The sequence below is a fragment of the Ambystoma mexicanum genome, chromosome 13 (genome assembly GCF_040938575.1).
Source record: "Ambystoma mexicanum isolate Mex_15411 chromosome 13, UKY_AmexF1_1, whole genome shotgun sequence".
Lineage (NCBI taxonomy): Eukaryota > Metazoa > Chordata > Amphibia > Caudata > Ambystomatidae > Ambystoma > Ambystoma mexicanum.
This window is the reverse complement of record NC_090938.1, coordinates 726,149,670-726,161,901: the sequence shown is the minus strand read 5'-3', so window position 1 is coordinate 726,161,901 and position 12,232 is coordinate 726,149,670. Positions and strand designations below refer to the sequence as shown.

At 53.2% G+C, this 12,232-nt stretch overlaps 1 protein-coding gene across 1 annotated transcript in view; it reads right to left on the bottom strand.

The window, feature by feature from the left end:
* LOC138521816 (complement C4-B-like) overlaps positions 1-12,232 on the bottom strand; it is a 528,615-nt gene that overhangs the window by 339,709 nt on the left and 176,674 nt on the right. The window lies entirely within an intron of this gene.

Sequence of the window (12,232 nt, the reverse complement as noted above, 5' to 3'; positions counted from 1 at the left end):
CAAGTCTTCTCTGTGGAGTGTACTGAGATGGGGTCGCAGGGATGTTGGGAAGAACTCAGCAGTGGATTACATGCTGAAGGTTTTTTTTATTCCTTTATAATCGTGCACATTTGCTTGCAGAGTTGTGCAGACTCGGGTGTGTAGTGGCTGTTTTTGCCAGGTGTCGACGAGGAAACACAAAATGGAGGAGACACCCCGATAACCCGGCCGGTGTCCCCCCACGAAAGCGCCCTTCCTCAGAGGAGGGGAGGCAGAGCGCGGCAAAAACATGAAACGCCCGCGAAGAGATGAGCGCGGCAAAAGGATGAGAAAGCCCGCGAAAGCGGGACAATGGAAAGGGGAGGAGTTACCCCCCTTTAAAGCAGGCGGGTCCCCACTGCAGAAATCATTCACCCCTGGCAGTGGGACCCGCCTGCTACCGAGGAATTCATTTTCGTTTTGGAGGATTCGATCGTTTGGGACGTTGGCGTGTGAGGACTGCGGGGAGCCCAGCCAGCGGAAGCGGACCTCACCGAACAAGGAAAGTGCGGCGGCGACGGCGAGACGAGGAGAAAGCCGGGAAGAGGGAGCCGGCGACAGCGACGCAGAGGGAGAGCCCAGCTGCAGAGGAGGTCCCACGGAAAAAAGAGCCGGCATCGAAGCGAGGTGATCGGCGGTGGAGCAGCGAGCCGGGGCACGGCTGCGGCGGAAGAAGGAGGACGCGGCCGCTCACAGGGAAGCTCACGGCGGCTGCAAAGCGGGCTGGCACACGAGTGAGGCAGGTCGGAGCTCTCCCGTAGGAAGCCGCAGCGGGTCTCATCTACGCGGCGGGACCACGCGGCGCAACGGTAGCGCGTCTGACTCCAGAGCAGAAGGTTGCGTGTTCAAATCACGTCGGGGTTAATTGAGGCACCATTTTGCAAGGGGGCTCGCGGCAGGCTACGGCATAACGGGCTGGCCAGATCAGCACACCCCGTTGGGAAAAGACAAGGACTCTCGGCAGGACTCGACTCGCCGGGCGGGACAGGTCGACCCGTTTTGGGGAAATAAATCAAGGCCGAAGCTGCGCAGGAAAGAAGCAGGGCTCGGCCCCGCACAGGAAGGCGAACTGGGTCAAGCAGCAAACAAAGAAGGCAAGCAACTTCAAAGGGGAAGGGGAACCGCAGCAACGAGAATGGACCTTGCAGCATTCATGAGCATGGCCAAACAGGCTGCTGCGAAGCATGGGCCCAATTGGATGGAGGTCTTGGCGGCGCAGCAGGAAGGGGAAGGACCAGCAAGCCAGGGGCCTAGCTCCTCCCGGTGCTTTTCCCAGACAATGATGAGGTGCAAGAGCTGGATGAAGAAGAACAGGTCGGGGAGGAAGAGGAGCTGCCCGGAAAGAGGAAGAGGATCCAGACGCAGCGAGCCAAGGCGAGCAAGGAACAGGCAACAAGGAAGCCCATGACCGTGGGGGCAAAAAACAAAGGGCGAGCACAGGAGGTTGTAGCCATGCCGGCACCTGCACCTGTGGCGCTGACAGGGGAACCAGGTCCACCCAGCACGCCTGCGACCGTACCGGTGAGTGCAAGGGAAGAAGGGCCAGCATCCCTGGAGGTGGTAAAAGGTATGCTAATACAATGTATGCAGGCATGGGGTAGCAGGGGTGCGGGGCAAGTACTAAGTGGAAATGTGAATGCATTTAATCATGTGGGCTCCGGCACAGCAATAGAGCAACAGCCAAGGGGTGCATGGGGATCAGGGGGCCTGGGGGCAAGGGGATTCCAGGCAGGGAACCAGGGCATCAATGGGTTGCCAGGGGGGCGAACCTAGTTAGTGGGGAGCCATCGGGGGCGAGCCAGTGGTCCGGGGCCTGGTGGAACTCTCCGGTTGCAAGTGGGGTGTCGCAGCAGGGGCACGGGCCCACTGCTATGCACAATGCGAATTCTTTAAGTCAGAATGGCCTGGGGCACACGCAGCCCAAGGAGAAGGGGCAATGACAGGGGTGGCGCAAGGACCAGATTGGTGGGGGCAAGGCCGTACGGGGCCAGGGATACCTCAAGGGGGAGGGCTCGTGGCAGGGGCCGGACAGGCGCCAGCCTGGTGGGGCCAAGGGGTGGCCGGGCAGGTCCAACCCCGGGGCATAATGGCAATGGAGGCTTAGAGGGGATGTGGGGACGGATGATGACACAGTATGGGAGGACAATGCCAGGGTTTGGACCGGTAAGGGTAGCAGTGAACTCTTTGTCATGGCATATCCCATTGACGGTGAAAGAAAGGGTGTGGAGAAAGGAATTTATTGATATTCTGGATTTTGTAGGGATGGAACCTCTGGGTAACGGGTTGAAAGAATTATCAGAGAAAGAGAAAGCGAAGAGGGACAAGGAGCAACCAAAACCAGAGGCATCCATACACAATTGGCTGAAATCATTTAAGGTTTACACATCGATTATGATTGAAAAGTATCCACAGGATGCGTCATCAATGTTGGCATATGAACAGTATATCCATGACCTGTATTTAAAGCATGGGGGGGGCGGCTGGTTGCAATATGACCGAGCGTTTCGTCTAAAAATGCAAGTGTGGCCAGCTTTGTCTTGGGATGAAATGGATGTGGGCGGTTTTTTAGATAAGATGATCCAGCCTGGGGCGGGGGGGGGAGAAATCCCTGGGGAGAAACCTCAAGTTTGGAAGGGTAGGGGAGGATACGCCAAACGGGGGAGGGCGTCCTTTCGCGGGCACTCCTCCTGGACCAGTAGAACCAGCTACCAGGGGGAGCAAGCGGAATGCTGGAGGGTCAATTCTGAAGAAGGCTGCCCTTTTGGGAAGACATGCAGATTCAAACACCCCCAAGGGGGGAGGGCCAGGGAACACAACTCCTCAGCCAGCGAAGGGAAGCGTAAAAGCAGCCACAAACCAAAGGAGAAAGTTAAGAGGGATTGAAGGGGCTAACGGCATGTCTAAACCAAAACTGCTCTTGTGTAAAAATGTCATTAAAGAAGGACTGCCGACTCCGGTCAAACTGCAAGCGATGACTCCATGGTTGAATATGTATCATAACAGCAATGATGCTAGACTTTTATGGGAAGGGTTCAGATGGGGGTTTAAGATACCTTGTGCAGGTGTAAAGAAAGGAGCGGAGGCGGTGAACCTCAGGTCAGCATTAGCAATGCCAGAGGTGGTGGCAGCCAAAGTCGCCAAAGAAATCAGGTTGGGAAGGGTGGCAGGCCGACTCCTTAAACCCCCGCTGGACGACCTAGTAGTATCCCCATTAGGGCTGGTTCCTAAAAAGGAGGAAGGGCAGTACCGGCTGATTCACCACCTCTCTTTTCCCGAGGGAGACTCAGTCAATGATGGGATCGATGAGGAACTGTGCAAAGTACAGTATTCCTCCTTTGAAGATGCAGGGGAAGTGATAAGAAAGGCAGGGAAAGGAGCCGTCTCGGGGAAGGCAGATATTGAGTCTGCATTCCGGTTACTACCAATCCACAAAGACAGCCAACATTTATTTGGGTTCAAAGTTCAGGACATGTACTATTTTGATAAATGTCTACCGATGGGTTGTGCCGTTTCTTGTGCGTATTTTGAGGTATTTAGCACCTTTCTAGAATTTGCAGTCAAGCATGAGTGCAAGAAAGGGGCAGTGGTACATTATCTGGATGATTTCCTGTTTGTGGGGAAAAAGGGGTCGGACGAGTGTGGGGCTCTCATGGGCACATTCCAGAGAGTGACGGAAGTGATGGGGGTCCCATTAGCAGGGGACAAGACAGTGGGGCCCGTGACTTGTCTAACATTCCTGGGAATCGAAATCGATACGCTAAAAGGGGAGTGCAGGCTCCCCCAGGAAAAGGTGCATAAACTGAAGGAAATCATCAAAGGACTGAAGGGGAAGAAAAAGGCTACTCTGAAAGAACTCCAGGTCTTGGCCGGCAATTTCAACATCGCAGGGAAGGTCATCCCAGTAGGCAGAGTGTTTGCAAGGAATGTTGAGCTGAAAACAGTGGGGTTGCAACATGCAAATCAACACGTAAGGTTGGGGTTGGAGGTTCAGGAAGACCTGAACATGTGGGACAAGTTTTTGAACCATTTTAACGGGGTACGAATGTGGAGAAAGGAGATGGACAGAGATGGCAGGTTCTGGCTGTTCACAGATTCATCCGGGGCTCTGGGTTTCGGGGCAATCCTGGGCACCAAATGGTGCGGCATGGCCTGGCCAGAGGAATGGCACTGGGCAGGGGTCACCAAAGACATCACGCTGCTGGAACTCTTTCCCATTGTAGTTGCATTCAGATTATGGGGAGAACACCTGAAAGACAGCAAAATCGTGCTATGGTCCGACAACCTGGCGGTAGTCCAGGTTATTAATCAGGGTTCCGCTAGCAACACCAGGGTTTTGCGGTTGTTAAGGGTGCTCAACAAATGCATGCTGCAACTCAACATTGAGGTGCGAGCTAGGCACATTCCGGGGGTGCAGAACACAACTGCTGATGCTCTCTCTCGTTTGCAGTTGGAAAAAATTCGAAGGAATTGCCCGGGAGCAGACGAGACGATGGCCACCTTCAAGGCACAGTGGTGGGGCATGATTGGGGCAATCTGAGCGCACTGATCCAAACGGCGCTAGCCCCGGGTACCACGAGCAGATGCAAGGCATGCTGGGAGCGCTATTTGAAATTCAAGCAGGAGGTGCTAGCGGGCAACAAGGGGGAGCAACCGGTAAGGGCTTTTGTGGGTTGGGGGTGGCACGAGGGGAAGTCCAGGGCATGGAGGGTGTACCACTTGGCGGCCATTGCACACCACTACAAACGCGAAGGTAAAATGGACCCCACCAAGGAGCACTACATGAAGGGGTAGGCTAAACAAGGAGCAACCAAGAGTGATGACAGGAGGCCCATAGACGTGTTCAAACTCCAGAGAATCGTGGCTCATTTACAGGAGGTGTGCCAGGGGGGGGGTTCGAGGTGGCCCTTTTCAAAGCAGCATTCACACTGCCATTTTTTGGGGCCTTCAGAGTCAGTGAATTAGTGCCCAAAAACAAGGAGGCAAAGGGGAATGGGTTTTGAGGGTAAAAGATGTCCGGGTCGTAGGGACGCAGCTGGCAGTATGGGTGAGGCGGTCTAAAACAGACCAAGGAGGCAGAGGGTGCATAGTAACCCTCCAAGCCATCCAGGGCGACCCTATTTGCCCAGTCAGGGCGGTGGCGGAGTTCTTAAAAGTGAGGCCCCCCTCAAGGGAAGAGGCGTCTCTGCTCATCCATCACGAGGGGTTGGCATTAAGCCGCTTTCAATTCAGACAGGTAATGGAAATAGCTCTAGAGGGAATTGGGGAGACCAAGGGCGTCTTTGGAACGCACTCATTTAGGATTGGGGCGGCCACATCTGCCGCGGTGATGGGTATGGGAGAAGGGACGATCAAACAGATTTGCAGATGGAAGTCAGGGTGTTTTAAGAGATATGTCAGGCCCGAGAAAATGTAACTTGACATGTCACCTTCTCTCCCCTCAGCGGCAGCCCCGAAAGAGAAACGGATGATCTGGGTGGTAGGACACTCATTTGTGTCAAGGGCAGGGGCAAGCTGGTCGGCGGAACAGGAGGAAATGACGGACGGCAGATTTCGAGTAGAGTGGCATGGGGTACCAGGCATGAAGTGGGCGCAGCTACAGGGCAGGTGCGCAGGCTATTGGTGAAGCAGCAGAGACTGAATTCATTGATCATACATCTGGGAGGGAACGACCTGACAAGCTTAGGGAGAGGGGCGCTGATGCGGGCGATGATGGCCTCCTTACAGGAGCTGGCAGGCCAATTGGGGGACACAGAAATCATCTGGTCCGAGATAATCCCGAGGCAGGAATGGCGGGGGGCAGATAAGCATACAGCCATAGAGAGGTCCAGAAGAAAGTTGAACGGCGCTATGGCCAGGTTCTGCAGGGGCAGGGGCTTTGGCCAGATCAGGCACGGCTTAATCAATTTAAAATCACCCGAGTATTTCCTAAAGGACAGGGTGCATTTGTCACCATTGGGGTTGGATTTGTTGTTCTGGAACATTTGCTCTCATTTATTAGACTTATAAGCAAGGAGGCAGGGGGGAGCCACAGAGGGCGGTAACCCACTGGTGGCGTGGCGGTGTTTGGGCAACCAAACACAATAGACAGACTCGGGAAGAGCCAGGAGAAAGCGGGAAGGGTCTTCGCCCTTTCCAGAGCCAGCGCCCCTTGGGAGCCTAACACGGCAGGGGCGTCTGGGGGGGAACAACAAGGGCTCAGCTTCCCCCAAGGAAACAGCACTCTCCCCACCCTAGGTTACCTGCAGGGGCAGGTGAGGCTCAGGCACAAAGGGTTGGGAGAGTTGGGCCTAGGATGGACTTTTGGAAAGCAAGGGGGAAGCAGCTTTCGGACACGGAGCAGTCGCTGCATCTTCCAAAATATCTCCACTAATGTGTGCAGTGTGTTTTATGATCTGTGGAGAATAAATCTGCAGCCTTTTATGCCAAAAACCAAGCAAGGCTCATGTAACACTTTTCTGGGGGAGGGGGAAGGTATGAGTTATTGCTAAGTAATGGGTCCAAAATGGACGGATGCACGGGTTATGCCAGGTGTCGACGAGGAAACACAAAATGGAGGAGGCACCCCGATAACCCGGGCGGTGTCCTCCTCCGAAAGCGCCCTCCCCCCTTCCTCAGAGGAGGGGAGGCAGAGCGCGGCAAAAACATGAAAAGCCCGCGAAGAGATGAGCGCGGCAAAAGGATGAGAAAGCCCGCGAAAGCGGGACAATGGAAAGGGGAGGAGTTACCCCCCTTTAAAGAAGGCGGGTCCCCACTGCAGAAATCATTCACCCCTGGCAGTGGGACCCGCCTGCCACCGAGAAATTCGTTTTGCACCCACCCACCCTACAAACGGGGTCAAGCAGTAGGCCTGGTCGTCGACGTCGCAGGACGGCAGGCGGTGTGGCGGTGTTTGGGCAACCAAACACAAGAGACAGACTCCGGAAGAGCCAGGAGAAAGCGGGAAGGGTCTTCGCCCTTTCCAGACCCAGCGCCCCTTGGGAGCCTAACACGGCAGGGGCGTCTGGGGGGGGGGACAACAAGGGCTCAGCTTCCCCCAAGGAAACGGCACTCTCCCCGCCCAAGGTTACCTGCAGGGGCAGGCGGGGCTCAGGCACAAAGGGTTGGGAGAGTTGGGCCTAGGATGGACTTTTGGAAAGCAAGGGGGAAGCAGCTTTCGGACACGGAGCAGTCGCCGCATCTTCCAAAATATCTCCACCAATGTGTGCAGTGTGTTTTATGATCTGTGGAGAATAAATCTGCGGCCTTTTATGCCAAAAACCAAGCAAGGCTCATGTAACACTTTTCTGGGGGGGGGGAGGTATGAGTTATTGCTAAGTAATGGGTCCAAAATGGACGGATGCACGGGTTATGTTTTGGTCTTTTCTGCTCTGTAGACTGTAGGCTCTGCTTACCGGAAGTGGTCACTTCATCCCTTCCTTGGTGAGTGTTTTCCTCCCCAGGTTTGCTCGAGCCTCATGTGTTCTTTCGTGGGGTTGTGTGAGTTTGGGGGAGGCCCAGATAGGGCCTTGTTTGTTTTAGGGGCATTTAAAAGGCTGTGACTGTCTTCTGTTGTTAGCCCATGCGGCACAACACAAGAGTCTACACACAGACAGAAGGACTCGTATGCCCCTTGCACCCTTCACAGGCCTTCCATCTGGGCATAGTGTCGCTGCGTGTGGCCTGCACACCTGGGACTGCCACCTGCCTGGATTTCGTCCAGACTGAGTGCAATGGTCTAGCTGTGCACGGTCCCCTGATTCACAACTAATACATCCCCCGTTTAACTCTCATTCCCAATCTCCTGGACCTGCAGTCAGAATTGGGCCCTAGGATCAAGGCTTCCAGATGTGCAGCAATCAGGTGCAGGAGGCAGCTCAGGTGTTGGAAACAGTGCTGCGGAGTGCTAGAGGCCTGCCAGGGCACAGTAAGTTTGACTTCATTAAGTTTGGTAGGCGTGCACAAGTAACTATAGCCTACGCAAACACTGGTTAGTAAAGAACTTGAATCCATCCACGAAGACAGGCAAACGAACCAATGGAATGGGTCTGCCTGTTTAGTGAAGGATCAATGAAAGAGCTGGGAGACTTTTCATTGTGAATCAAAAGAGCATTTCTCAGCACCTCCTGGTCCTTTCTTACTTCGGGGCAGCGTTTCCACAAATTGCTTCGACACCTCACACAAGGAGGGCAGGCCATTGAGCAAAACCTCTTAAAGTTTAAAGCTGAAGTAGAAGCCGGCACGCTGACGTTTTGGGGCAATGCAGCGCTGGGAACAACACCACAAAGTAGTGTTTCTACCATTCCTACTGGTTTCTGACATAAACTAAGCCCCCTTCACCGATTAAGAACACCAGAAGGTAAGTAGTTCACATGTAGGTTAATTTCTCTTAGTTCTTAAGTAGAGAAAGCACTGGGACATCCATCCAGCCCAGCACCTTAGGTCCAACTGACACCAGTAGAACCCTGCACACCAAACATACATCAACATTCCACCTAGAGTCCCAGTGACATCACCACACCAATACTCCACCTAGAATGTTAGTGACATCACCATCATCACAACACTCATGGCCATAATCAAGCCGAGCACAGATTATGACATATGCCTCTCTCTTCAACAACACAACACTAGACCCATGCTAGAGACCCATCAAAAGTGCAATATCACCAGAAAAGTTACAGCTCAGAAGCCATTTTCTACTCCCCCTGAGCCAAACCACTACAACCCCGACATCTAACCAATATCTTAAATGGAAAATACAACAAAAAAAACTCAAGCACAGGCTCTCCCCAGAACCTGCACCCACTCAGCTACAAACCCACTGAATGAAACACAACAATGGAAGAACCAAAAATAAGTCCTTCACCGTGGAGACCCCTTGCATCGCAACCAAAACTAACACACTCACCATCTCATCCCCGCACAGACATGTGGCCACCATGTCTGTGCCCAACACCAAATAACTCCAACCAAAACTATGATCCTACCACTGAATTCCATAACAACACAACACTGTCCCCATAACTTACTCAAAGAGCACCGCACCACCCTTAAAAACCCAGACAGCAGCTCACTGCCCACTAGACAGCACCTCACTGCCCCCTTAAAATGACCCAGACAGCACCTCACTGCCCGCTAGACAGCACCTCACTGCCCCCTTAAAATGACCCAGACAGCACCTCACTGCCCGCTAGACAGCACCTCACTGCCCCCTTAAAATGACCCAGACAGCACCTCACTGCCCGCTAGACAGCACCTCACTGCCCCCTTAAAATGACCCAGACAGCACCTCACTGCCCGCTAGACAGCACCTCACTGCCCCCTTAAAATGACCCAGACAGCACCTCACTGCCCGCTAGACAGCACCTCACTGCCCCCTTAAAATGACCCAGACAGCACCTCACTGCCCGCTAGACAGCACCTCACTGCCCCCTTAAAATGACCCAGACAGCACCTCACTGCCCGCTAGACAGCACCTCACTGCCCCCTTAAAATGACCCAGACAGCACCTCACTGCCCCCTAAAATACTGGCATCATCCACACATAACCAGGGGACATGCCCCTACGAACATGATAAACAACACCTCAGGACAACATGTAAAACCCCACAGTAAGGGATAACCTCATCAACTCTATGGCGCTAAAGTCCCTGAGCCAAACCCCAACATGTCCCTGAAATGCAAAACAACAAAATGCATGGCAAGTAATTGTAAATGCAAAATTGATGCAAGTGACATGGCATTAAAGTCCCTACGCTATACCCCCCACCCACATGTCCACTTCAGCCAACCTGCAAAGAAAACATTGCATAAACAAACATTACAATGTCCCATGGACCCCACACCCACGAGTCCATACTAAAATCCCAAAGGAAATGTCCTAACAACAGGCCACATACATATACACAACAACATAATGTACCCTAACCGGCCTTAAACAACTAACATTGACCCATGACCCAAACCATATGTTTACTAATCCCGGAGGCCACAACATAAATACAACAGCATAAAAATGACACAGGCCTCCCCCGACACCTACCTTATTTTAATCCTCAGGGCTAGCAAACTCCACTGTCCCAACGTATAAACCCCATAGATCCGGGTCCAATTCTCTCAGGCCATCTGCAAACCCCCTCCGGTTGTTGCAGGAAATCTGTTGCCGCAGCCACGCCTTGACTTTCCTGTAACTTTCCTGTAATGTAACTTTCCTGAGCGGTGCCAACGATAGACTGGCCTTGTCATTCCCCATGCATGAACACCCCTGGAAACTCTCTGCGGCAAGGAAAAATCCAGACATTGCTTCCCGAGTTACTTTTCTGTCCATCACCAACAACAGGCTGAGCTTCCCATTCTCCATGAAAGAACGCTCCTCGGAAAACTCAGCGGCAGGGAAACATCCCGTCGTTACTTCCCCAGTTACCCTGCATACGCACACTGCGCAGCCCACTCTGCGTTCCAAGTAGGCTCCGTTGAGACAATCAACATTGCGTTTCAGCTTACACTGCTGGAACGCCAGTCCTCCTACAACCGACGTCGGCCCTCCTCCAGCCGATGTCATCACAACTAGTTCCAACACGATAAAAGCAACAACGCTGCTCGGACCCCTTGCGCCATCAACCCGCGCACCTGCAGTTCGGCGCCCCAGTTTCCCTTCATCACCGACCTCAGGCCGTAGAGCACTTTCTCCGGCGGCCTCCCCGCTCCATCCCACAGCGGAACCGCTCCTCTTAATGCGCCGCTGCCCAGCCACGGCAGCAGGGAACCTCCACCCGTCCGCCATGCTCATCCGACACACTGGGGCCACTTCAGTCTCTGCTGCTCTCACGCCGCACAGCACCGCGGCTGAATGCAGAGCGCCCGCCAGCCCCTTGGCACTACGCAGACTGACCTCCTCCAGCCAATACAGAGCTGGCAACAATGGATCTCTGCCACTCTGGCGCCGCCAACCAAGATCCCCAACCTGGGGCCTGGCACAGACCTCTGCACCGCCTGGCCTGCATAATGCCTCCACTGGACCCGGACACCGACCTAAACCTTTGCTGCACCACCCGGCCTGCAGCCTCCACCTGCTTGATGGATGTCACCCTGGAAGGCAGCGCTCCTCACCAACTGCCCCTTCCCAGCAGCATCGGAAACCATCCTCGTCACCAGTGAAAGAGCTGGGAGACTTTTCATTGCAAATCAAAAGAGCATTTCTCAGCACCTATTGGTCCTTTCTTACTTCGGGGGAGCGTTTCCACAAATTGCTTCGACACCTCACACAAGGAGGGCAGGCCATTGAGCAAAACCTCTTAAAGTTTAAAGCTGAAGTAGAAGCCAGCACGCTGACTTCTTGGAGCAATGCAGCGCAGAGAACAACACCACAAAGTAGTGTTTCTACTATTCCTACTGGTTTCTGACATAAACTAAGCCTCCTTCACCGATCAAGAACACCAGAAGATAAGTAGTTTACATGTAGGTTTATTTCTCTTAGTTCTTAAGTAGAGAAAGCACTGGGACATCCATCCAGCCCAGAACCTTAGGTCCAACTGACACCAGTAGAATCCTGCACACCAAACATACATCAACATTCCACCTAGAGTCCCAGTGACATCACCACACCAATACTCCACCTAGAATGTTAGTGACATCACCATCATCACAACACTCATGGCCATAATCAAGCCGAGCACAGATTATGACATATGCCTCTCTCTTCAACAACACAACACTAGACCCATGCTAGAGACCCATCAAAAGTGCAATATCACCAGAAAAATTACAGCTCAGAAGCCATTTTCTACTCCCCCTGAGCCAAACCACTACAACCCCGACATCTAACCAATATCTTAAATGGAAAATACAACAAAAAAAACTCAAGCACAGGCTCTCCCCAGAACCTGCACCCACTCAGCTACAAACCCACTGAATGAAACACAACAATGGAAGAACCAAAAATAAGTCCTTCACCGTGGAGACCCCTTGCATCGCAACCAAAACTAACACACTCACCATCTCATCCCCGCACAGACATGTGGCCACCATGTCTGTGCCCAACACCAAATAACTCCAACCAAAACTATGATCCTACCACTGAATTCCATAACAACACAACACTGTCCCCATAACTTACTCAAAGAGCACCGCACCACCCTTAAAAACCCAGACAGCAGCTCACTGCCCACTAGACAGCACCTCACTGCCCCCTTAAAATGACCCAGACAGCACCTCACTGCCCGCTAGACAGCACCTC